The sequence below is a fragment of the Panthera onca genome, chromosome X (assembly GCF_046562875.1).
Source record: "Panthera onca isolate mPanOnc1 chromosome X, mPanOnc1 haplotype 2, whole genome shotgun sequence".
In the NCBI taxonomy this organism is placed as follows: domain Eukaryota; kingdom Metazoa; phylum Chordata; class Mammalia; order Carnivora; family Felidae; genus Panthera; species Panthera onca.
Window position 1 is genome coordinate 111,727,865 of NC_138357.1, and position 25,939 is coordinate 111,753,803.

The 25,939-nt window shown below is 37.9% G+C and overlaps 1 protein-coding gene and 1 non-coding gene across 6 annotated transcripts in view; both read right to left on the reverse strand.

The window, feature by feature from the left end:
• MBTPS2 (membrane bound transcription factor peptidase, site 2) overlaps nt 1-25,939 on the reverse strand; it is a 101,059-nt gene that overhangs the window by 17,318 nt on the left and 57,802 nt on the right. For 4 of the 5 annotated variants that reach the window (XM_081793116.1, XM_081793114.1, XM_081793117.1 and 1 more), the window contains 4 exons: nt 24,364-24,586; nt 16,644-16,878; nt 10,557-10,632; nt 4,748-4,874 (listed from right to left, as the gene is read on the reverse strand). The gene's annotated coding sequence lies outside the window, so the exon portion shown is untranslated. The remainder of the gene's footprint in view (nt 1-4,747; nt 4,875-10,556; nt 10,633-16,643; nt 16,879-24,363; nt 24,587-25,939) is intronic. The other variant, XM_081793115.1, reaches the window with a different exon arrangement.
• On the reverse strand, nt 22,126-22,233 carry LOC145714729 (U6 spliceosomal RNA). Its single transcript, XR_014136946.1, has one exon. It is a non-coding gene; the product is annotated as a U6 spliceosomal RNA (small nuclear RNA).

The following is a 25,939-nucleotide window of genomic DNA, read 5'->3' on the forward strand; positions in this document are numbered from 1 at the left end:
CAACTGTGTTACTCTGAAAGTGATAAGCAGTGTCCTTAATAGACTTCTTTCTCAGTGGGCTTCCAATCCGAGCTCCTTATGAAAAGCCTAAAATAAAAAGACTGCTTTTTGCTTCTTTTCTTTCTCCAAATCTCATGATTTGGGATCAGAATCACAAGTTGGAAAACCTACAGTTTGTAGCATTCTGTTTCAAGCACAGACTCTGTTGAACTACAAATAGAATTAAGTGTTTTCATCACAGCTGGGTTTCCACCTTCTCTGCAAGCTGTGGAGTCCACCTGCTGGGTAATCAGTCAATAGGTGCTAGCTTTCTCTCTGTATTCCTATGGTATTAAGGAAGGCATTTCCAAAGAGAAAAATGTAACTCTGAAGTAGGGTCCCTCGATTGTAGTTATGGCGGTCTTAAGTTCATGTATCAAGACTTACTAAAGAAAAAAGATAAGACACCCCACAGATTACTGAATAATTATAATGGAGTGATTTGGTACATGAGACCTTAACCAAATGATTCAACTTTTCGTTAATGATAATGGGGCAAACTGACATCAAGTGTCTCATGATATGGTGCCATGGTTGCTGGTTATCCATTGCTGAATTTAGTGGCTTAAAATAACAATTTAGGGGATCTTAAAATTGAATACAACAAATAAACAGAAGCACTTTTCAAATGCATAACATAGTCACATCGGGGAAGGAGGTATTAATCAAAGTAATTTTGATACCCAGAATTTGGACCACAAGCTCTCAAGGCTAAAGGGAAAATGAACTCTTAACAAATACTGCACTCTAGTAAGAAAGCTTTTTTAGCATAGGCATGAGATCACAATTCTGAAACTACTGTCTATGCATTCTAGGATTAACTGAATAAGTCAATATATTGTGAATGATGAGATCCAGATTTTCATTGTTGGAGAAGGTAGTTACAATTATGGAACTGCTGTGTTGGATTGGAACCAGAAGTATCAGTTTTAATACGTAGAGACAGCTAGAAATAGAAATGATATAGATATGTATGAATGTTATGTATGTATTCAATACACATGTGTTATATATGCATACGTATGTATATGTACATACATGTATCTATTTCCCAGCTCTGTCTGCTGAGAGGGTCTAGAAGTAATCAAATCCCAACAAAATTAAACATACCCAGAACCCAGATCTTGGTTTCTAAATAACATTCTCCACTAAAAAGAACTAGGGATCCTTGGAGAAATGGCTGATTTTAGGACTGGAGCAAGGAAAATACAGGATAAGCCTGGATCATCTTGTGCCAAAAAGTAAGGAAGTGCTCAAGACATGGTGGGGACATGTTAAAAGGTCACAGAAGCCATTTTGAAAAACTCTGGAAAAATTTGAGCATAAATGTAAATAACACTAAGGGTTATAATTTATTTTTTAGTGTTTTTTAAAGTTTTATTTTTTAGAGAGAGAAAGATCTCTTGCGCGAGTGGGGGAGGGGCAGAGACAGAGAATCCCAGGCAGGCTCTGCACTGTCAGTACAGAGTCTGATGCGGGGCTCAAACCCATGAACCGAGCCGTGAGACCACGAACTGAACCATAGTTGGATGCTTAACCGACTGAGGCACCCAGGTGCCCCAAGGGTTATAATTTATTGAATAAAGTAAGAATCTATGACTACACATTTAAATGAATGAACAACAACAAACCCAAGCAAATAAATAAGAGGAGAAAATCTTCCCTACTATAGCAAGGCAGATAATAAATGTAAAGGAATGATGGAAATATAAAAATCACCATTTGGCCATTTGGCCATTGTCATAATAATAACTGATGTAGGCAATGAGTCCTGGGGTGCCTGGCTGGTTCAGTGGGTAGAGCACATGACTGTTGATCTTGAGGTTGTGAGTGTGAGCCCCAGGTTGGGTGTAGAGATTACTTAAAGGTAAAATCTTAAAAAAAAAAAAAATCCTCAGTGAGTCCTAAAACCAGCAGGAGAAAGTTTGGATAGTAACAGGATATTTACTGAGTATCAAGGTATCTCTTTAAACAAAATTTATTAATTAGAAAGGTGAAAGCAGTAACTTTACTCACTGGCAGATACCAGCCTGAACCAACCTCACGGGCCTCACGGTCATGCCAGCCCGAAATGCATGCTCTGAATCTAACCATGAGGAACACGAGACAAACTGCAAGTGAAGGCCATCTGCAAAATAACTGTCTTGAGTTTTTCGAAAAATGTCAGGGTCATGAAATACAAAGACTCAGAAAGTGTTCCAGATTTAAAAAGTCTAAAGAGGCAAGATAACTGAAGGCAACTGCATATCTTGGAATTTTAGAGGCTTTGTTTTCTGCTATAAAAGACATTATTAGGACAGTTGATGAAATCTTAATCTAGTATAGAGATTAGGCTATAGCATTGTATAAATGTTAATTGTTTTTTAAACTGTATATGGTTACATAAGAGAATTTCTTATTTTTATGAAATACAGACTGAAATATTTAAGGATAAAGGAGCATCATACTACTGCTAACTCTTAGTTCAGAAACAACTATGGGAATGCAGACTGGTGCAGCCACTCTGGAAAAGAGTATGGAGGTTCCTCAAAAAATTAAAAATAGAATGACCCTACGACCCAGCAATTGCACTACTAGGCATACTCCAAGGGATACAGGTGTGCTGTTTCGAAGGGGCACATGCACCCCCATGTTTATAGCAACACTATTAACAATAGCCAAAGTATGGAAAGAGCCCAAATGTCCATCAATAGATGAATGGATAAAAAAGATGTGGTATAGGGGCGCCTGGGTGACTCAGTCGGTTGAGCTTCTGACTTTGGCTCTGGTCATGATCTCAAGGTCTGTGATTTCGAGCCCCGCATTGGGTTCTATGCTGACAGCTCAGAGCCTGGAGCCTGCTTCACATTCTGTGTCTCCCTCTCTCTCTGACCCTCCCCCCGTTCATGCTCTGTCTCTCTCTGTCTCAAAAATAAATAAACACTAAAAAAAAATAAAAATAAAAATAAAAAAAGAAGATGTGGTATATACACATAATGGAGTGTTACTCAGCAATCAAAAAGAATGAAATCTTGCCATTTGCAACTATGTGGATGGAACTAGAAGGTATTAAACTAAGCAAAATTAGTCAGAGAAAGACAAATATCATATGACTTCACTCATATGAGGACTTGAAGAGACAAAACAGATGAACATAAGGGAAGGGAAGCAAAAATAATATAAAAACAGGGAGGGGGACAAAACAGAAGAGACTCTTAAATATGGAGAACAAACTGAGGGTTATTGGAGGGGTTGTGGGAGGGGAGATGGGCTCAATGAGTAAGGGGCATTAAGGAATCTACTCCTGAAATCGTTGTTGCACTATATATGCTAACTAACTTGGATGTAAATTTAAAAAATAAATAAAAATTAAAAAAAAAATGAAACAACTAGGGGAAAAAAAAAGAACAAGGGAGGGAGAGAGATAACGATAGAGTAGATCAATGATAGAGACTAAAAGAGGAATAAAGCAGATATAGCAAAGTATTAACATTTGGTGACTCTAGACTTTTTGGAATTCATTGTACTATTCCTGCAACTTTTCTGTAAGCTTAAAATCATGTCAATAAATTATATATATATATGTGTGTGTGTGTGTGTGTGTGTGTATATTATTTCTTGATTACGTATAGAGAAAGAGATCTAAAACTACCTCTTGTTGTGTGAATTGACTGGGCTCAGTTCAGGAATTCTTGTTTAGGGTCTCATATGGAAGAGTCACTACATGATCTTTGATTGTATACTGAGTTGGGAGAAAAATAGCTATAAAGGACATTTGAAGGACAACTGGGGAAATGTGAATGTGATCTATATACTAGATAATATTGCTGCATTGTTAAGTTTCTTGTATATGATAATAATATTGTGACTTTGGAGCAAAATATCCCTACTCTCAAGAGATACAGGCTAAAATGTTATATTCCAGGGGTGGCTGGCTGGCTCAGTTGGTGGAGCATGCAACTCTTGATCTTGGAGTTGTGAGTTCGAGCCCCATGTTGGATGTTAGAGATTACTTAAAAATTAAAAAATCTTAAAAAAATATAAATGAAATAAAATATTATATTTCAGGATAAAATATAATGTTTGCCTGTGCTCCTGGTTGGCTCAGTCAGTTAAGCACCTGACTCTTGATTTGGGCTCAGGTCATGATCTCACAGTTCATGGGTTCGAACCCTGCATCGGGTTCTGAGCTGACAGTGTGGAGTCTGCTTGGAATTTTCTCTCTCCCTTTCTCTCTGCCCCTCTCCTGCTTGCTTTCTCTCAATCTCAAAATAAATAAATAAACTTAAAAAAAATTAAAAAATAACATCTACAAATTATTTTCAAGTAATTTAGCAAAAATAATATGAATAAACTTAAATACACACATGTGGGGGTATTGGGAAAGAGAGAATGTGGTAAAATAATTGTCAATCTTGGTGAGTGGTATAGGGCATTTATTTTACTATTTCAAATTTTTCTGTAGATAAAAAACTTCTCAAAATAAAGAGTTAGAGATACAAATAAAACAAAAGCATATCTTGAAAACATTTGCCCCCTCTATTACTGTACTTATTTATGTGATCCATACATATCTCATAGAATGTCAGAATTCATCCAGTCCAATGTTTATCAAGCTATGAGCTGCAATTTAATCTTTGGTCATAAATAGCAGGTCACTGGCCAGGATTTCTTTGAATGGAATAGAATGTCATAGAAAAAAAAGTTATCAGTGGGCCTCATCACTTACTAAGAGAAGTCAGTTTAGGGGCACCTGGGTGATTCCACTGGTTAAGAGTCCAAATCTTGATTTCAACTCATGTCTTGATCTTGGGGTCAAGAGCTCAAGCCCCACATTGGGCTCCGTGTGGAGCATACTTAAAAAAAAGAGGAAGAAGAAGAAGAAGGAGAAGGAGAAGGAGAAGGAGAAGGAGAAGGAGAAGAAGAGGAAGAAAAATTTAAAAAAGAGAGAAGTCGGTTTGGGGAAACTTTTCTTTGAATCACATATATGCGTATGCATGCATGTGTGTGCTAAGTTCCAATGAAAAAATGTATTTCTTACTGTTGGTGGTACTCAAAAATGATTCGAAAAACACAGCTGCTCAGGATCTTGGGATAATGACAGTTCACTTCAAGGCTAGGTATTTTGTTCTTTATCAGGGCATTTAAAAATATTATTTTAAATATTATTTTAAATATTTAATATTTTAAATATTATCTTTTTAAATATTATTATTATTATTTTATTGTTATTATTATTGTTGTTCAAATGTCCAAAATTTCAGAGATACAATTAAATGAGCCTATGTGTAGCACATGAGTAGAGTAGCACAAGAATTAAAGAATTACATATTACATACTCAAGAAGCAGATACTAGTACATTTAATAATCTAATACATGATAAAGGAGGCATTATAAATCAATGGTAGAGACATGAATCCAATAAGTTGTTTGGGCACATTTAGTCAATTCTTTGGTTTAAAAAATATTTTACAGCTTTACTCCACACCCTACAAAATGTATTTTTTAAAAATAACCAGAATACAGTTCAGGTGAATTTGCATCCCAAACCTATAGTCACATTATTCCTTTTTCTATATTGAGATATAATTGACATATGACAGTATATTAGTTTCAGGCCTACAACATAATGATTTGATATTTGTATATATCATTTATCTACTCATTGGCATTTATTCAAAAATTAATTGTGTCATATTTCTTGTTCTTAGTATGGTGGCACCATAATTCATTGAGATACTAAGTTGAAAATCGTTCTTATAACCCCCCTTCCCCAAGGGCCTTTGCACCAAGCAGGCATTAGGGACCAGGAACCCTGAGCAGAAAGCAGAAATGGTCTTTGTGGCAACATGGATGGACCTAGAGGGTATTATGTTAAGTGAAGTAAGTCAGACAGACAAAGACAAATACCATATGATTTAGCTTATTTGTGGAATATAAGGAACAAAATAAATGAACAAAGAAAACAAACAAACAAACCCCATAATACTCTTAAATACAGAGAACAAACTAGTGGTTGCCAGAGGGGAGGTGGGTGGAGGGAGATGGCAAAATAGATGAAGAGGATTAAGAGATACAAATTTGCAGTTATAAAACAAGTCACAAAGGTGAAAAGTATAGCATAGGGAATATAGTTAATAATATTGTAATAACACTGTTTGGTGATAGATGGTGACCATACTTATTATGGCAAGCACTGAATAACGTATAAAAGTGTTGAATCAGTGGCGCTTGGGTGGCTCAGTTAAGTGTCCAACTCTTGATTTTAGCTCAGGTCATGATCCCAGGGTCATGGGATCGAGCCCTCTGTCTGGCTCCACACTGAGTGTGGAACCTGCTCAAGATTCTCTCTCTTCCCCTCTGCCTCTCTCCCCTGCTCCCTCCCCTGCTCTCTCTCTCTCTCTCATACATACATATATATATACATACACGTACATATGTATGTATATATACAGAATTGTTGAATCAATATGCTGTATGCATGAGACTAATGTAACATTATATGTTAATTATACTTCAATTATACTTCAAAAAAGCTGAAATGGTTTAAGGGCAACTTTTCCAAGTATTTTTTTTTTTTAACTCCAAGTTCCTTAAGGGAAGTATGCTGATTTGAGAGAGGCCAACTGCATAGACTCCATCAACGGTTTTCTTTGAATTAATTTTATTTGAACTCATTTTACATATTGCAGATAAAAGATTCTTTACCTTTAAAGTGAAGAGATTGGACTAACCCAGGGGTTCTCAACCTGGGGTTTAGCAGATCAGTGAATCTGAGAGAAAAACATTTCCTCTTCATTTTCAGTGATTTCTAACAAAAGTGTCTCCTTCAACTACAAATGTTAAGTATCAAACCACAGTCCTGTTAGCAGGTCCTGTGACTTGTCACCAATAGAAATCACAAATACATTTATATCACATGACTGCTGCAGATATCAAAATATTGTTTATGCTCATTGCTACTTCAAAATCATGGTAGTTATCGGACTGCTGTTAGATCTTGTATTCAGTAGATTAAATGAAGAAGTACATATAGCAATATTCCTATGTCTGATGTTTTATGCATTCAAAAACATTATTATGGGGTTCCTGGCTGGCTTGGTCGGTGGAGCATGTGACTCTTGATCTCGGGTTATAAGTTCGAGTCCCACAATGGGTGTAGAGATTACTTAGAAATAAAATCTTTTTTTATTTTTTTAAAAAAGCATTATTCTAGAAGCCAGATCGAAAGGGCCCCTGGGTCAAAAAAGTAGTTAGAGCCTCTGAACTGGATACTCTGGTTTTCAATGTTCACATTGGTATGTACACATGATCTCTATCTGTCCCTCTGGGAAAATGGCCCATAACTTAGATAAATATCTCTGTGACAAGGTTACACTGACATTTTCATCATTCCATATCTCATACCAAATGCAACCTAGTCCACAAGACAAAATGCCCAAGACTTTAAACTCAACCTTCCACGCAAACCTTTCTATTCAATTATTCTCTAACAATTTCACAGCAAAGTGTAGGAAAACAGCATCAGAAATGGAACCAGAAACCTATGTCTTCTAGTTCTGCTGCCTGATCCTGGGAAAGTCATGTAACTTCTCTAAACTTCGTCTATAAACACATTAAGATAATCTGCATCCCTGCCTCCTACTCTGCTCTGGTAGCTGCTGTCGGGGCTCTGTGGACTGCCCTTGGCTTTCATTAAAGGTATTTATATTTGTAAAATAAATAAATAAAGAGGGCACCTGGGTAGCTCAGTCAGTTGAGTGTTCAACTCTTGATTTTGGCTCATGTGTTGATCCTGGGGTCCTGGGATTGAGCTTCACATCAGGTTCTGAACTGAGCATGGAGCCTGCTTGAGATTGTCTCTCTCTCTCTCTCTCTCTCTCTCTCTCTCTCTCTCTCTCTTTTTCAACCTCTGCCCCTCTCCCCTGTGCTTCTCTTAAATAAATAAATAAATAAATAAATAAATGCTAAACACATCAAAATAATCTGTAAAATCTATAAGTTCCTTTTCCTGTTGTAAAATTCTATACTTCTGAAATTGTGTATTTTTTTGCTAGGTGTGTTCTTTGGGATTCAGTTCTTAGTATTCTAAAGTCTACTTGTTTGTTTGTTTATTTATTTATTTAGAGAGAGACAGAGAGTGAGCATATGGTGGGGGGGTTGCAGAGACAGAAAGAGAGAAAGAGAATTGCAAGCAGGCTTTGCACTGTCAGTGAGGAGCCCAATGTGGGGCTCAAACTCATGAAGTGTGAGATCATGATCTGAGCCCAAATCAAGAGTCAGACACTTAACTGACTGAGCCACCCAGGTGCCCCCCAATTTTTTTTACAGTTTATTTACTTATTTTGAGAGAGTTCTTAGTATTCTATCTTTAATTAATTCATTAACTTCAGTTATTGAGATGGGAATAACTAAGTAACTAAGCCAGAGGATCCTGGAAAAATTTTCCAATGAGTCATACTTAAGCTAGGTTTTGAAGGCTGAGTATGAGTCCATTAAGTAAGGACAGGACAAGAACACTCCAGGTAGAGAGGACACTGACAAGGCCCAGTGTGCTCAGACCCAGCATATTAAGGGGCTTGATAGGAGTTTGAAAGGGGACCAGATCTGTACTGAGTCTGGGCTCCTTGGCTTATAAGAAAAGGGAGAAAGTGTACAAACAGGTTGAAGTGACATGGTCAAGCTTGTTTTGGATAAATAGGCCTAAGAGCAATGTGAAACATGAGAAAGACCAGTTAGAGGGGCACCTGTGTGGCTCAGTCGGTTAAGCATCCGATTCTTGATTTCGGCTTAGGTCATGATCCTGGGGTCACGAGATGGAGCCCTGCATTGGGCTCCAGCTGAGCCTGGAGCCTGTTTAAGACTCTCTCTCTCTCTCTCTCTCTCTCTCTCTCTCTCTCTCTCTCTCTCTCTCTCTCTCCCCCTCTGCCCCTCTCCCCTGCTTATGCTCTCACTCTCTCTCTCTCAAATTAAAAAACAAACAAAAACACACACACACACACACACAAAACTGAATTAAAGATCAGTTAGGAAGGAGGATACTGCAACATTTGAAGTGAGAGATAATGGAGACCCAAATCAAAACATCTCATGCAATGAGAATAGCAAAATGAATAAAAAGAATGGAAGTAGATTATCTCTATAAGAAACTCTGTGTGATGATGAAGGAGGAATCAAGGGTGACCCTAGTTTCTAGTGAGGACAACTGAGTGCAGAGTGGTATTGAAGGGAGCAATTATTAACCAGAATAGGGAACACAAAGAAGAAGAAAAGGCTCTCTGGGGAGGAAAGCTAAGATTTGTGATGTTGAATTTGAGGAGCCTATTTGACCTCCAGAGAGAAAGTCTGGCCAGCCCTTGGAAATAAGGGCATGGAATTCTGGAGAAAGATATCTCTGGAGATACAGAATTATAAAAATCACAAGAGGTGGCTGAAGCCATTTAATCAGCTTCCCCACCACCACCAATAGTACCACCACCTGGTGGTCCCTCTGCAGTGCTGCACCTCACCAATCCCCTTGAAGCCTGACTCCTAAGCTTGCTATTAAGGCTCACAACAACAGCTTCCTCCTCACCCTCACCTCTCCCACTAACCTTTGTTACTCCATAACACATCTCTGTGTTAGGACACAGGCAAGATTGCTGTAGCAAAGGAACTCCAAAGTACAATAGCTATAGATTACAGGAGTTTCTTTCTTTCTTATATAACAGTTCAGGGCCTGTAGGGCAGCTCTGTTCCATAAAGATATATAGGAACATAGACTGATAGTGAGGTCTGACATTCTTGGCATGCCTCTTAGGACCCAAGGGATTGTTCCAATCATTGCCATTTCCCAATTGGTGTGGGAAAAATCAGGGCAAGAAGCGTCATCTTTTTTGTTTATTTATTTTTTAAGTAATCTCTACCCCTAACATGGGGCTCGAACTCACAACCCTGAGAGTCGCATGCTCTAATGGCTGAACCAGCCAGGCACCCCAAGAAAACTTCATCTTTTAAAAAAAATGTTGATTTATTTATTTATTTTGAGAGAGTTAGAGAGTGCACGCATTCTGGGAAGGGCAGAAGAGACACAGAATCCCAAGCAAGCTCGGCGCTTAGCTCAGAGCCCGACTGGGGGCTGAATCTAATGACCGCAGATTTTGACCACAAGGTCATGACCTGAGCTGGTATCAAGAGTTGGAAGCTTAACCGACTGAGTCACCCAGGCACCCCAAAGCTTCATCTTTAATAAAGATAAATACACATTGGGGTTCCTGGGTGGCTCAGGTGGTTAAGCGCTCGACTTCGGCTCAGGTCATGATCTCACAGTTCGTGGGTTTGAGCCCCACGTCAGGATCTGTGCTGACAGCTCAGAGCCTGGAGCCTGCTTGGGATTCTGTGTCTCCCTCTCTCTATGGCACTCCACCACTCACGCTCTGTTTCCCTTTCTCTCAAAAATAAATAAACATTAAAAAATTAAAAAAAAAGATAAATACACATTACTTGAGCTCAATCACATCCCATTCATCTAAACTCAGTCACACGACCACACACCTACCTTCAAGGGAGACTGAGAAATGTAGTATCTTGGTGGGCAGCCATGTGATGAGCTCACGCTCACAGGGGCTCTGTAACTAAAATGTAGAAAGGGATAATGGACACAGGGAACAATTAGCAAACTTTGACATTTCTAAAGCCCTGGCCATCTAAATAAATACCCATGCATACCTTTATTTACACACATAGAATACATTAATCTCTCCCCTCAGGAGACAACCCAAAGTGCAATCCAGGGGCACCTAGACACTTTTCCTGTCTTGTGTTCCATTTTCTTTTCTTCCTTGACTTTTTTTGGACTGATAATTTTATTCTTAATTTTTTTTAATGTTTATTTATTTTTGAGAGAGAGAGAGAGCATGAACAGGGGAGGAGCAAAGAGAAAGGGAGACACAGAATCCAAAGCGGGCTCCAGGCTCTGAGTTGTCAGCACAGACCCTGACGGGGGGCTCGAACTCACAGGTCATGAGATCATGACCTAAGCCAAAGTCAGACGCTTAACTGACTGAGCCACCCAGGTGCCCATGGATTGGTAATTTTCATCATTCAATTTTAAAGTCTCTTTTAGTTTAGATATCCTCGACTTTTCTTCTATTCTTTTGGTGGTTATCCTAGTTATAGCATGTACCCTTCACTTATAAATATCTAATGCTAAGTGATATCTTTCCTCCCCTCTAAATGTGAGAAATTTAGAATATTTAACCCCCTCCTAAACTTTTATGCTATTATTGTCATGCATTTTAAATATCTATTTCCACAGGACATCATAATAACAGTTTCATAGTCAATGTTCATTTAAACTTACCCATGTTTTGCTGTTAATTTTTTCTAGTGGTTCTTGCTCATGGTTTTTTATCTCTTATTAAGACTTAGTTATCTTTGACTATGTGCTAGAAAAATTATTTGTAGAAAAAACTGATGCCCAGTTTGATGTTTCTTCTAGAGAGAATGGCCATTTGCTTTTTCCAGGATCACTTTAGTTCAAGTTCAAGATTTGAGATTTTCTTAGCAAGCCACTTCCAGTTCACCCTTACTCGTAGGGGACTGTGTGCATGTGGAACAGGGTGTGGTTTATCAGGTGTCCACGTTTGTCAGGTCCTGATCTGACTTTTGTCTCCCTAATCCCATAAGTTTGCCTAACAGACAGCTCACCCTCTCAAATGTCTCTTCAGGATCAGCTAATGACCCTAAGGTAAACATGTTTGAAAATGGCCAGGCTCACCCTTCTGCATTTCCATTTTCTTCCAGATCTGATCCTAGTAATTTGTGAATGTTTTGTTAGCTTTTTTATTTTATTTTTTATTTTTAAAAGTTTACATCCAAATTAGTTAGCATATAGTGCAACAATGATTTCAGGAGTAGATTCCTTAGTGCCCCTTACCCATTTAGCCCATCCCCCCCTCCCACAACCCCTCCAGTAACCCTGTTTGTTCTCCATATTTAAGAGTCTCTTATGTTTTTGTCCCCCTCCCTGTTTTTATATTATTTTTGCTTCCCTTCCCTTGTGTTCATCTGTCTCTTAAATTCCTCATATGGGTAAAGTCATATGATATTTGTCTTTCTCTGACTAATTTCACTTAGCATAATATCCTCCAGTTCCATCCACGTAGTTGCAAATGGCAAGACTTCATTATTTTTGATTGCTGAGTAATACTCCATTATATATATATACCACATCTTCTTTATCCATTCATCCATCGATGGACATTTGGGCTCTTTCCATACTTTGGCTATTGTGGATAGTGCTGCTCTAAACATGGGGGTGCATGTGTCCCTTCGAAACAGCACACCTGTATCCCTTGGATAAATACCTAGTAGTGCCATTGCTGGGTCGTAGGGTAGTTCTATTTTTAGTTTTTTGAGGAACCTCCATACTGTTTTCCAGAGTGGCTGCACCAGCTTGCATTCCCATTTTGTTAGCTTTTTGATGCTTCTAAGAAGATTTTTAGTAAATTATGTTCAGCAGGAAGGGTGATCAGAATTAGCTAGTGTGCCACTACTGAAATTGGAAGTATTACTTCTTCAGAGTTCCTAGAACATTTCTCAAGATGGGGGTCCATGGACCAGGTGCATCAAAATCACATTATGCTTCTTAAAAATTGGGATTACAGGGCTGCCATCTCAACTTCATTCAGAACCTATGGCACCAAAACCCAGAAGTCTGCCCTTTTGGAAAGTTCTCAGGCTCTATTTATTAAGACTTAAGTTTGAGAAATCTTGCCCCAAAGCTCAGCACAACACTCTTAATAATAGGCATTCAAGGAATTTGACTTGATTTTTGTTTTAAGGTCATGTAGATCAGAAGAAAGCCAAATACATGACTCAGTCAGAATTTGGTTAATGCTTACATCTCCCATCTCCTCACCATTTGAAAAAATCCTCAAGACAGGATGATCCTAAGGAGGAATTCTCAAGAACCAAGACCCTATCTAGAGTCAAAGTCTAATCCTGTCACATTCACTTGTCTCAGGAGTAGCATTCATTTTGATCAGTCATGGATGGCAGGTACTTGAATGCGCTTGTTAGTCACTAAGGCAAGGTTTGGGAAAGAAATTAAGGTTACCTTAAAGATATCTTGACCCCCAAATCTACTGGTGAATCCATTTATGAACTAGCCTCAAAAAAGAAACCCAAAAAACCCAACCTGTTTTTTTAAGGCTATTTTATAATTGGATATCAATTATAAATATTAAGATATCTCCCCCAATATTATTTGGCTAAATAAGAAGTTAACACCATGTTGGTCTTCAACATTATTTTGAAATTTTACTGGTCCAAAAAATCTGTAGATCTTGAAATCACTGACTTACAGCTCCTCAAGCCACTCCAGTTTCCAGTAATCAAGAAAGCCCTTGGCCTGCTTGTTAATGTTTCTGCAAATAGCAGGCAAATCTGCATTCCACACTGTCAGGAACATGATTAATTATCTATTTGGATTAGCCAACAAAATCCATGTTCCTGTGTTTGTGACACGCTTACTTAAATTTCTTAGCTTTGGTCATTCTTTTAAGTTACAATGCTTTTTGAAATGTTTGTCTTTGCTTTCCTGCAGGACAAAAAGGAAAAAAAAAAGAAAAAAAAAAAACCAAACCAACCAAACAAAACCCAATGCCGACCAGTTGCTGACAGACATTTAAAGATTTCTCATTGCTGCACCAACATGTGGTCTTAGGTTTCTTCAACCTTTAAAGGAAAAGCTTTGAATGAGTTCTTGTGTTTTCCACAGCTGAATAACCTTAATATGGAAACGTGCTCATGTTACACACCATAGACATCAATAGAAAGTTTCAGAAAATTTGAGCTTTTTAATCAGATGATCTAGTGCTCTACTCAGAAAATAAAATTCCATGGGGAAACTGCTAGTCAAGATAGACTTTGTTCTTTTATAATCTTCATTTTCTTTCATTGGTCTGTAATCAAGAGGATACTTCAATAATCATCTGAATGGCGAGGATGAGATTAAAAATGAGCGGTTATGAACTTTTTAAAAACCAGATCTGTTTTGGAAACTACTTTCAGTTGGAGAGTGGTTTATATGTGAACTGTGCTAAAATCCTTAAAGGTAAGCCAACTCTGAATATGCATTACTGATGAAATCATGTTTGTCACTGTGGTAAACTAATAGGATAGCATATGTTAAGTGGGCTGTGGTAACTTATGTAACCTATCGTTTAAAAATCATCACATGCCCTTATGGTTTCATTTAACCTGATTAATCTGCTTTGGTAATGGAATCATTTATACCCAGTTAGATATATCTAGATTATGATGCTAAGGAAAGGGTAATTTGTGAGTAATAAGATATCTCTAAAATCTGTAGGTTGGGGGCAACATCACCATTTTAGGTTTTTAAAGATACCTATTCATTTGTGTCTCTAAGGCCAAAAACTGGCCTTGCTTTAAGCCACATGTTTTATTTCTGTAGACTCTTTATAAATCCATTCGTGGCTCTTTATTTCATCAGCTTCCACCATACTGAGTTTGTATCTGTTAAGGTGGGTGGAGTGTATGCAACACTTGATAATGTGAAGAAAAATTACCCAACACTTGGAACAAAAGCAAAAGGATGACTGCTTGTCCTTTGAATGTTGGACTAAAGCTTTATTTCAAGGTCTTTATCTAATAGGCCCACCCAAGGATTATTTAGTTCTTCAGAGGAATGCACTGTTGCTTGATTAAAGCTCAGACATGTTAACTTGTAGATTTTTGTCCAGGAGAGATGCAAAAGATTTCTGTGCAGAATTTCTGGTTTTATGGTCCTATTTTGCTTCTAATTTAGCAAACTTATTTTAGCATGCTTTCCCTTTTTGAACATATAAATCTCTGTCTTTCAAATTCTCCTTTGTCCCAGATTTATCATCCTCCTTCCTTCTTCATTAATGCATAAAACCTGTGACACGTAATCATCCTATATTTTCATTACGGTCATGTTTTTCAAAGTTAAACTTTGTCTCTATGAAGAAAAGGAGATGAATCTCACCAGCCTTTCAAGAAAATGAATCTCCTTTCTTTAGTTCATGCAATTTCACCTCTCTGGGGAACATATTTTATAGGAATTATGTCAATGCATTTTGATTCCCCCCTTTAAATCCTATTTCTTGTTAGCCTTCTGATAGAGTCATCAAGCTTACTGTCCCAAGAAAGAAAGGACAGACAGGTGCTGCTCATAACAGAGAGGCCATTCATCCGCTTTGAATTTCAAAGCTGATTTTCTTCACTTTTTTTTAGTAAGACAATGTACATAAAACCCAAGCTTTTTGGAGAAAGGGATTTCCAAATGACAAAGCTTCCTTTTTAATACATAGGGCCTGAGTGTAGAATGGAAGGGAGACACTCCAGGCTGTAAAGAATGAAGGGAAAAGCAATTCTGGGTCAGTTATAGGGGAAAAGGGGAGTAGAGTCTGGGAGGGAAGTCACAAGACACAACTGTCCCGATCTCCTCCCAGGTTAAAGTACTAGGGCAGAAAGTAGGTTAGCTAGGTTGCTGGGAAAGCAGAAGACAGAAGGGGTGAGGTCTGGATTGTGCTTTTCTTTGGGAGGATTAACATCTGCCCTTTGCCATTTTGAGGTCATGAAAGCCACACTCCCTCTCACACCTGGATGTCTTCTTGGAGAGGTGCTTAGGGAGGGGTAGAAATCTTAGAGGTTGAGTTCTTAACAGAGTTATCCAAGTAGAGACTGTTCACCTACAAAAACATTTTAAATTATAGGATTGAATTGAGGTTAATAAATTGGACTTGGGGGGTGCCTGGGTGGCTCAGTCAGTTAAGCATCTGACTTTGGCTCAGGTCATGAGCCATTTGTGTGAGTTCGAGCCCCGCGTTGGGCTCTGTGCTGACAGCTTAGAGCCTGGAGCCTGCTTCAGATTCTGTGCCTCCTCTCTACCCCTCCTATGCTCATGCTCCCTCTCTCTCTCAAAAATAAAAAAAAAAACATTAAAAAATAATAAAAAATAAATTGAACTTGATCTTGTCCCTCCTCCCAGCTTCCACCTAGAATATGGAAGCTTGTTAAGTTAGATCAGAGCAGACTTACATAAGAAAGCTACATTTTTAGCCAAGCTAAGGATATTATGAGTAAATTTGAAAGGTTGTGTCAGGGAGGAAAAATTTCTTCTGCCCTTCAAGATCCTTCTAGCTGGACTAAGAATCAAATTGACACGAGACAGATTGAATTTTTTTTTTTTTTTACATAAGGTCCACACCCAGTGTCGGGCTTGAACTCATGACCCCAAGATCAAGAGTCACATGCTACACTGACTGAGCCAGCCAGGTGCCCTGACATGAGACAGATTAACAGGAATAAATCAAATTTAACTCCATAGGTATGGGGGAATCCACAGACATGGAAATTCCAAAGATAGTCAAGCAACATGAGGCTATATGAGCTCAGGAGCAGGGTAGGGGTCTGAGGATACAAAGGGGGAGAAAAACTTATTAACAGAAAGGTGAGAGGAGTTTTGTTTTGCAAAAAAAACAAAGTTGTCTTATTATGTGGATAAGTTTCTTAGGTAGAGAGGAATCTCTGTAAATAGCTGTCTTTCTGGTACCAGCAGGCAGTTGAGGGGGGATAAAGAGTTTTTCCTTACCCTGCTGGGTTTTGATTGCTTTTGACTCGAAATAATGTTCATGCCAGAGTGGGCCATCTTGGAGCGTACTGCCCTTGGCCCCTGTAGTTCCCTCCTCTGACACTTCCCTTAAGCTTCACGTATAAAAGTTGAGCAGGTAGATCATTCTGTCTTGGTGGACCAGTCCTTGCAATAAGTCAGTTCAGTTAGACCCATTTCAGGAGACAGTGATGCAGCTGTGTTCTCAAAGTTGGGCCTATGGTTTAAGCAATCAGGTTTTAAATAAGAGGCATTTCTATGGAAACAAAAGAAAAAAAATGGTTAATGATTGGATCAAATTATAAACCAGTTTGTGAGTTCTGAGGGTATCCAGTTGAGATTTCTAGATGTCAAGCCTGAATCATCTGTGGATAGAGTGACAGCAGGTGGTGGCAGTCTGATAGATTTTCTCGGTTTATAGTTCAAGTGTTTGTAGTGATCTTTTTTCATTTTTCTTTTTTTTTTAAAGAGAAGTTTATTTGACATTCTTTCTGTTAGAATTACATACTTATGGAAACCTAATTTCTTTCTTTCTTTCTTTCTTCCTTACTTTCTTTTTTTTTTTTTTTAGGTAAGCTCTATACTGAATGTGGGACTTGAACTCACCACCCTGACATCAAAACTCCTTTGTTTCACTGACTGAGCCAGCCAGGTGGCCTGTGGTGATCTTTGTGAAAGGCCCACAGAGCAACAGGCATAAAGGTTGTCTGTATGGGAGCTACTGTGGAGATTTCTCTGAAGTTTACATTAAGTCATTCCTATTTAGTTCGCAGGGCTTCAGGAGAAAGGATAGTCTTAGTTCTCAAATGTATCCAACTCAGAAAGATGGGAAAAGACTCAGAAATGTTACTTTGGAGGACGGTAGCCAGGCATTGGAAAAAACTAGAAGAAATCAGGATCTGGTCTAGTTTATAAGAAACAGTATTAGAATCTAATATTTACTTGGTGTGTTATTGAAACATATTTTCTCTCTATAATCACCCTCATTCTACCAAAGATAGCCTAATTAATACTAATCTATTTGCTAAATAAGTCTAGTTTCAAAACACCTTGGCCTGATCATTTATATAAGTGCAGTGAGAATATCAGTTGAAGGGCACCTTGGTGGCTCAGTCCATTAAGCCTTTGACTCTTGATTTCGGCTCAGGTCATGATCTCATGGTTCATGGGATTGAGACCCATGTCAGGCTCTGTGCTGACTGTGTGGGGCCTGCTTGGGATTCTCTCTGCCTCTCTCTCTGCCCTTCCTCTGCACACAAGCTTACTCTCTCAAAATAAATAAATAACTTGTAAAAAAGTAAAATATAAGAACATTCGGGGCGACTGGCTGGCTCAGTCAGTGGAGCATGAGACTCTTGATCTCAGGGTTGTGAATTTGAGCCCTATGTTGGGTATAGAGATCACTTAAAAATAAAATCTTTAAATTTTTTTTTTTTAATCTTAAAAAAAATATATAAGAACATTCATCTGACAGTTTCTGAATTCTGGAGACATTAGGTAGGAACAAAAGATAAATGTTTCAATTTGTTCACAAAGGTATATTTTATCAAATTGCTGTAAATCAGTAAGCTTAAGAGAAAAAATATTTTTAAGTTTATTAATTTTGAGAGAGAGTGTTCACAAAAATGGGGGAGGGGCAGAGAGAGAGGGAGAGAGACAATCCCAAGCAGGCTCTGTGCTGTGAGTGCAGAACCAGAACCATGTGAGATCATGACCTGAGGTGAGATCAAGAGCCAACCAGTGAGTTTCTCACCCTATGAGAAAAAAAAATTTTTTTTTAATTGGAAAAACAAAGCATTTTTTTAAAGAGTCAGCAACATTTTAAACAGAAGTCATGGGGCCCCTGCGTGCCTCAGTTGGTTAAGCATCGACTTTGGCTCAGGTCATGGTCTCACAGTTCATGAGTTCCAGGCTCACAATGAACTCTCTGCTGTCAGTGTGGAGCCTGCTTTGGAAACTCTGTCTCCCTCTCTCTGCTCCTTCTCCGGGTGTGTGTGCACGTTGGCGTGCTCTCTCTCTCTCTGTCTCAGAAATAAAACATTTCTTAAAAATTTAAAAAATAAACAGAAAGTCATAAAAATTACAATTACTTCCTCACTTCATTGAGTCTCATGTTCTTAATTTTCATTCTGCTTAAATCCAGTTTTCCCTCTAGTTTTAGAAATTCTTAGTTCAGTTTAGGATCAGTTTAGGATCGTAAGATTATCAGAAACCTATACTTTGAGGTTTTCTATGAATAACTTTGAATATGAAACACATTTGCAACATCATCAGAGTAAAACAGTAACTGTAAATGACCAGACTTAAAAGTGGCCATGGTCAGAGATGTAATTACAGTTCATTACAACGTAATTGACAAGAAAATTTGGTTATGGGGTCACCTGGGTGGCTCAGTTGGTTAAACATCTGACTCTTTTTTTTTTTTTTTTTTTTTTTTTAAATTTTTTTTTTCAACGTTTTTTATTTATTTTTGGGACAGAGAGAGACAGAGCATGAACGGGGGAGGGGCAGAGAGAGAGGGAGACACAGAATGAGAAACAGGCTCCAGGCTCCGAGCCATCAGCCCAGAGCCCGACGCGGGGCTCGAACTCACAGACCGCGAGATCGTGACCTGGCTGAAGTCGGACGCTTAACCGACTGCGCCACCCAGGCGCCCCTAAACATCTGACTCTTGATCTCGGTGCAGGTCATAATCTCATGGATTGTGAGAATGAGCCCTGAGTCAGGCTTTGTGCCGACAGCGCAGAGCCTGCTTGGGATTCTCTCCCTCCCTCTCTCTCTCTGCCCCTGCCCTGCTTGCTCTCTCTCACTCTCTCAAAAATAAATAAACATTAAAAAAAAAAAAAGGAAGAAAATTTGGTTATGTCTGTGATACACAACATTTCAAGTTTGATAACATACCAGGACTTCAGATTTCTAGGAGTTTCATACAGTTTTTAGAATTATCCTAATAACATTTATACACAATAACATCTACACAAATATAATCTTAAGAGGGTTTAGTATCACTTATTTGACAAGGCTTCTGATGTAATTTAACATACTAAATAAGCCTAATTTGTTTAATGTCTCATACAATCTTTGAAATGTTCCAGGAACTCTCTGGAACATCTTGGTGAGATTGGGGTCAAAAGACTTAATTTTAGACTGTGATTTTGGGAAGTATGTCAAAAAACTATTAAAAGGTTTGAAAATGTGATTAAATAAAATCATAAAATATTATGAAACAATATTTATCCATTTAACCAAAGTGACAATAAAAGGTATTAAAGGCAAATACGGAAGGTTACATAGTAGTGAGCAAAATTTAGCTTTTTTAATATTAAGACTCAGTTTTTTTTAAGTAATCACAGACCTGATAAAAATAGGAAATTATTTTGACAAAACACAGAATCCTTGGGTTTTTTAGGCAGATACCTTTAACGATAAAGAAAAACTTTTGTTTATAATTTCTTATTAAGAGCAGATGAATAGGGATGCCTGGGTGGCTCATTCGCTTGGGTGTCCGACTTCGGCTGGGGTCATGATTTCACGGTTTGTGAGTTCAAGCCCCAAGTCAGACTCCATGCTGACAGTTTCAGGGCCTGGAGCCTGCTTCTGATTCTGTGTCTCCCTCTCTCTCTGCCCCTCCCCTGCTTGCACTCTCTCTCTCAAAAATAAACATTAAAAAAAAAAACAGATGAATAATAGTTCAAGAAAACTTTGTCCTTTTAACAAAGAGAAAACACAATTTTAATATTTGATATTAAAATTCATTTACTAACTTAAATTTATGTTAATCTTAGCCAGTACTGACCGCACATAAAATTCCTTTCAAAAGATTCTTTTTCAGTAAATCTTTTACAACTGTTTTTACATTCACATTTTGTCCTCAGTTTAAACAGCTGGCCCCATTTTAGGACGAAATTATTTTCTTTCCCTCAACAAAAGTGTATTTCTATTTCTTATGCTACTTCTTACCAAAAACACACATCTTATTTCCCTGCAAACAGAGTTGTTTCCCTGATTATTTCCAGTAGTCTTATTTACATTTATTAGAATTCAGAACTTTTAGAAACCTTAGTTTCTAGTGAAAACAAAGTAGTAACTGTGAACCATCAGTTATACGATTATTCTTTGTATTAGCAAACTTATGAATACATTTCCTAATTTTTATACATGTGCTTTATTCATAGTACCGTATTTAAATAAAGCACAAACCAAGTTTACTAACAGACCCATATTTATCTTTAGTTTCTCTGCGATAAGACAAAAACAGATAAACTTATGTTTCATACTTGATGTTTATTATTTTATCTTACTTCGAAGTGATTTAGGTAATCAATAAATTTAACCTAACTCATTATTTAACAGCAAAATTTTAAAGTTTCATGTTATCAAAGATTTTGAAGCTACTTAAAAGTTTACTTACCTTTTTACTTTATTTACATCTATTTAATTTACTCGTTTCTAACAATTATGTTTAGATTAGTCACAAAACTTTATGAGGCATTAGACAAAGTCAACCATGATTGTGGGTGTTTTTTTGGACAAATTTTGCAATAGAAATAATGAATTTATTTGACTTTCAGTGAACATAGGCAGACTAAAAGTTCTATATTTAATGCTAGTAACTCTAAAAACGTGTATTTTAATTTAACCAACAATCTTAAATTAGCTTTAATATTGAATATTTCCCCAGATCATGTGAACCTGAAAAACATTTGGGTTAGTTTCTGTCTTTCTGAGTTTTAAATGTCCAATCTTATAAGTGCTTACCTTCAAACCAACCACATAGAGCTTTTTTACAAGTTAATTTTGGCAAGACTATCGAGAGGTAGCAAAACTATTACACATTTACAACATATATGGACACACATACACAGACAAGATGCAATAAAAAATCTTATAGCTTGTTTTTACTAATCTTTGTGGAGAAAACATTAGGAGCTCAATTTCCAAATGCCACCATTTTTTTTTCTATTGAAAAATTTCTCCCCAGAAGTTGCATTTCAAAAAATGACTTACATCCTAGAAAGGATGAGAATTGAACATTTACATCACAAAGGCACAGAGTATACAAGTTTTCTCCAAGGTTGAGATTTGGAACATATCTGCCTGTTATCAGAGCCACTAGAGTCTGGGCTTAAGAGCTCTATCAGCAGTTTGCCTTTTAAAAAGGCCTCTCCCTCCCCGATCCCACACTGACACATAGCCCTTTTTTTCCCCATTCTTGAGTAGGCACTGTTTACATTTTATTTTATTTTATTTTATTTATAATTCTTTAAAAATGTTTATTTTGGGGGGGAGGGGCCAAGAGGGGGGGGTGGCAGAGAGTCCGAAGCAGGCTCTGTGCTGACAGCAGAGAGCCTGATGTGGGGCTCGAACTCAAGAACTGTGAAATTATGACCTGAACTGAAGTCAGAAGCTTAACGGACTGAGCCATCCAGGTGCCCCTATTATTTTTTTATTTTTTAATTAAAAAAAAAATCTGAAATGCTTCATCAATTTGTGTGTCATCTTTGCTCAAAGGCCATACTAATTCTTCTCTGTATCATTACAATTTTAGTACGTGTGCTGCCAAAGTGAGCACTCTGTTTACATTTCAAAGACATAAGATTTATTTTGATTTCAAGGGACAGAGAATCTAAAAAAAATTTTTTTTCTCTTAGAATTTCAGGATAACTGTGATTTACAAATTTTCCTTTTTTCTCTTCAGTACAGGACAATTTTGTTCCAATATCCAGACCTTTTATAATATCTACAAACATTTTGAGAGGAATAGGTGAGGTTCAGGGAGTGGTAAAGATAGGTGTGCTTTGACTTGTTTCTAGAGTTGCATTTCTGGTTTTGTAGAGATTTGTAAGACAGTTATTTTTAATTGTCTAAAGAACTAGATTATATCCTGAATATCAAGGGACTGGCCTATCTTTTTAACTAAATTTCCTTCTTTATATCAGGGAGATTTAAAAAGAAGTTTTTTTAAGTTTATTTTGAGAGCCAGAGACAGTGCAAGTGGGGGAGGGGCAGAGAGAGAGGGAGAGAATTCCAAGCAGGCTCCTTGTGAGATCATGACCTGAGCCGAAATCAAGAGTCAGATGCTTAACCGACTGAGTTACCAGGTGCCCCTATTTTTAAGTCTGATTTCTGTTATGTCATCTTATCAAGGGAGTCCTTAAGGCTTGCCACTATACTAATAAGACAGTTGAGAGCTCTCTATAAAGACTTTTTTTTAACATAGCCAATTTAAAGTATCCATCCTCCAGCCATTGATGAGCAGGATCTATTAACAGCGACTCAAACCAATAAGCCTTAATGGTTTAACCAGTGATGCAAGGCATCCAAAGAGGATATAGATTACACGGCCCCCATGATTCAAAAGTTTACTCCCAAAATTAGCCTAACAAAGCAAAGGCCTTCATTGCACAAGCGGTGAGGATGGTGTAGGGAAAATGGTGTCTCTAGTCCTCACAAAATGGTGAGATGCCTTTAGTCAAAGACTCCCTCATTTATGACACAGGGCAGGTGCTACTGGAATGGAACTTTCCAACACTGACAAGCAACTAAGGTTGATATAACAAAGGTTCCTCTGGGCTGGAACCTCTTATGACAAACTTCCCACAGTCGGTGAGGCGGAGGAGAGATATTTGGATCCCCAGTCTATTTGACTGATCCCCTGCAGAACTCTGGAAAGTGCACCCTCTGAATGGTGGAGACCAAAGAGAATATTCTCACTGGTCACAAAGTCAAGCTCTTGAAAGAGGACTTCGACTACTTCTATTTTGACCTCAAATTTTCTAATTGATTAAGTTCTTCTTTCTAGCTTATCTCTTAACTCAGACAGAAGATCCTGTGGGCAAAGCATCCCCTGATGGGAACCAAAACTAGCCCCTCTAGCAATAAGGACTGCCCCCGCACCAGCAAGACCCCACCATGACTGACTCCAAGACAGTGATAGACTTGACCTTCACTGCCCACCTACAGGTACCCACCCACCTTTGCCCCACATTTTCCTTATATAAACCTGGAAGCGTTTGTAGCACTTTGCAGACAGTCTGAGATGCTAGTCTGTTGTCTTCTGGGTGGTGGCCTCACTGAAGTACATTCCTTTCTTGTTCCACCAGCACTCATCTCTCTGCCTCTGGATCTTGTTTGGGACCCCTGAAGCCAGGTGCTCTTGCACCCCTTCACACCGGCTACATTCTTAGAACATAGAACAAGATGAAAGGACAAATCTCTTATGTGCACATTAACAGCCTTGGCTAGGCCTTGGGTCTCTAGGAGGCACAGCCACCCTAATACCTAGGAGGGATGTGTGGGGATTTTGTATTGTTTTACAGTATATCTCATTGCATGGAAGTTTTCTTGAAATTTAGGGGTGACCTAGTGTCAATCTAACCCATTCTGTGACCAACTTTTCCTAACATGGGAGTCTTCTTGAGGCGGCAAGCACTCTAACACCTTTTAAGTGCTCGACCGGTGCCCACCAATTTTGCAGCTTTGGCTTCCAACATGTCCGTGAGCAACAGCCTTTACTTCATGTGCGCATTAAAGACACCAAAGACACAGAGGAAAACAAAGACCATCTCTGGGAGGAAATGGATCAGGAACCAAAGAGTACTCTACTAAATTTAACCAAAGAGTAACCTAGTCCAAGAAACTAGTTCCACAAGGATTTTCTCCTGCTAATCTAAATTAAGAAAGAGATAAAAAGACCTCTTACCACTCTGGCTCCATTTACCTCCACACACAGACATTCCAGGAGGCTGGAATTTCACCTGGTAAGAAATTTCACCTGCTGCCAGCTGAATGTAATTGTCCCAAGGATCTCTCAACTGCAGCAATGTCAGGTCAAGAGGTGTCCAGCGAGTAGAAAGTATACTGTGAAATGTGCCAACCGTTGGGGAGAAAGAATTTCCTCTGCCCTTCAAGACCCTCTAGCTGTACTAAGAATCAAATTGACATGAGACAGATTAATAGGAGAAAATCAAATTTAATAGTGAACGTATGGGGTATCCACATAGACATGACATTTGAGTTGTTTCCACTTTTTTACTAAAAAAATGTTAAGGTTGTTTATACTTTCTTGCTTAGTGATTAATTTCTTTATACCAATCATTCCCCTAGGATAATCTCTTAGAAGTGGAATTTCTGGGTAAATAGCTTTGATTACATGAGTTTACAGGATTTTGCTTGATTTCTTTCTTTCTTTCTTTCTTTCTTTCTTTCTTTCTTTTTTTCTTTCTTTCTTTCCCTGTGTGGGCTCAAATGATTTTTTTCTTATGCTATTATAATCATGCAGCAAACAATGTTTCATATCCTATTTTATTTTTTACTGAAAAAATATTGCCCCATGTTATCACATGTGTTCTGTAAAACAATTTTTAAGTTTATTTTTTTAGTAATTTCTACACCCAACATGGGGCTCAAACCCATGACTGGAGATTGAGTCACATGCTCTTCTGAGCCAGCAGAGCACCCCAATTTTTAATATCTTTACGTGGATATAAAGCTGACATAAAGTTAGTCAATTTAATCTACCCATTCTACTATTCTGGTTGTGGTACAGTTAGGAGTTTCTAGTTTTTCACTGGGGTAAAACACACTTTTAGGAACATCTCATGTAGAAAGCCTAGTGTACATTTAGGATAATTACTTCAGGATAAATTCTCAGAAAAGGAATTACTGCCTCAAAGGCCATGGACATTTATGAGGTTAGTTGATAAATATTGCTAAATTGCCTTCCAAACTAGTTATATCAGTCTACATTATAATATGTGATATCTCATACAGGTTAGATATTAGAACAACCTGATGGATTATGGAACAACTTTCCTTAGAGATCTTTAAAAAGAAAACAAATTTCCTTCTCTGTGTTCCAGATTAAATTTTCAAAGGCATACAAAATGTATGCCAACTCTCGATTAAAAAGAAAAGACGTTTAAATTATGAATACCAAGAATGTTAACATGAACTAGGTGTTCTTGACATTCTCTATCATATCAGATCTTAGATTTGAATGGTCACTTTCTTTCCAAGTAAAATGTTTTCACATTGTCTGTACAAGAAAGGTAGGTTTCTAGTCTATGGACAGGGAAATACAGAGGCACAAAGAAAGCTTTCTAATTCATTTTCCTGTTGCTATATAATTTACACTAAACTCACGTCTATAGATTCATGCCTTAGGAAGAACACTTTGCAATGTTAGTAAAGTTCAGGTTCACCTCCAGACAGATGAGATAAACAATTTTTTTTTTTTTTTTTTTTTTAGAGAAAGAATCTTAAGCAGGCTCCATGCC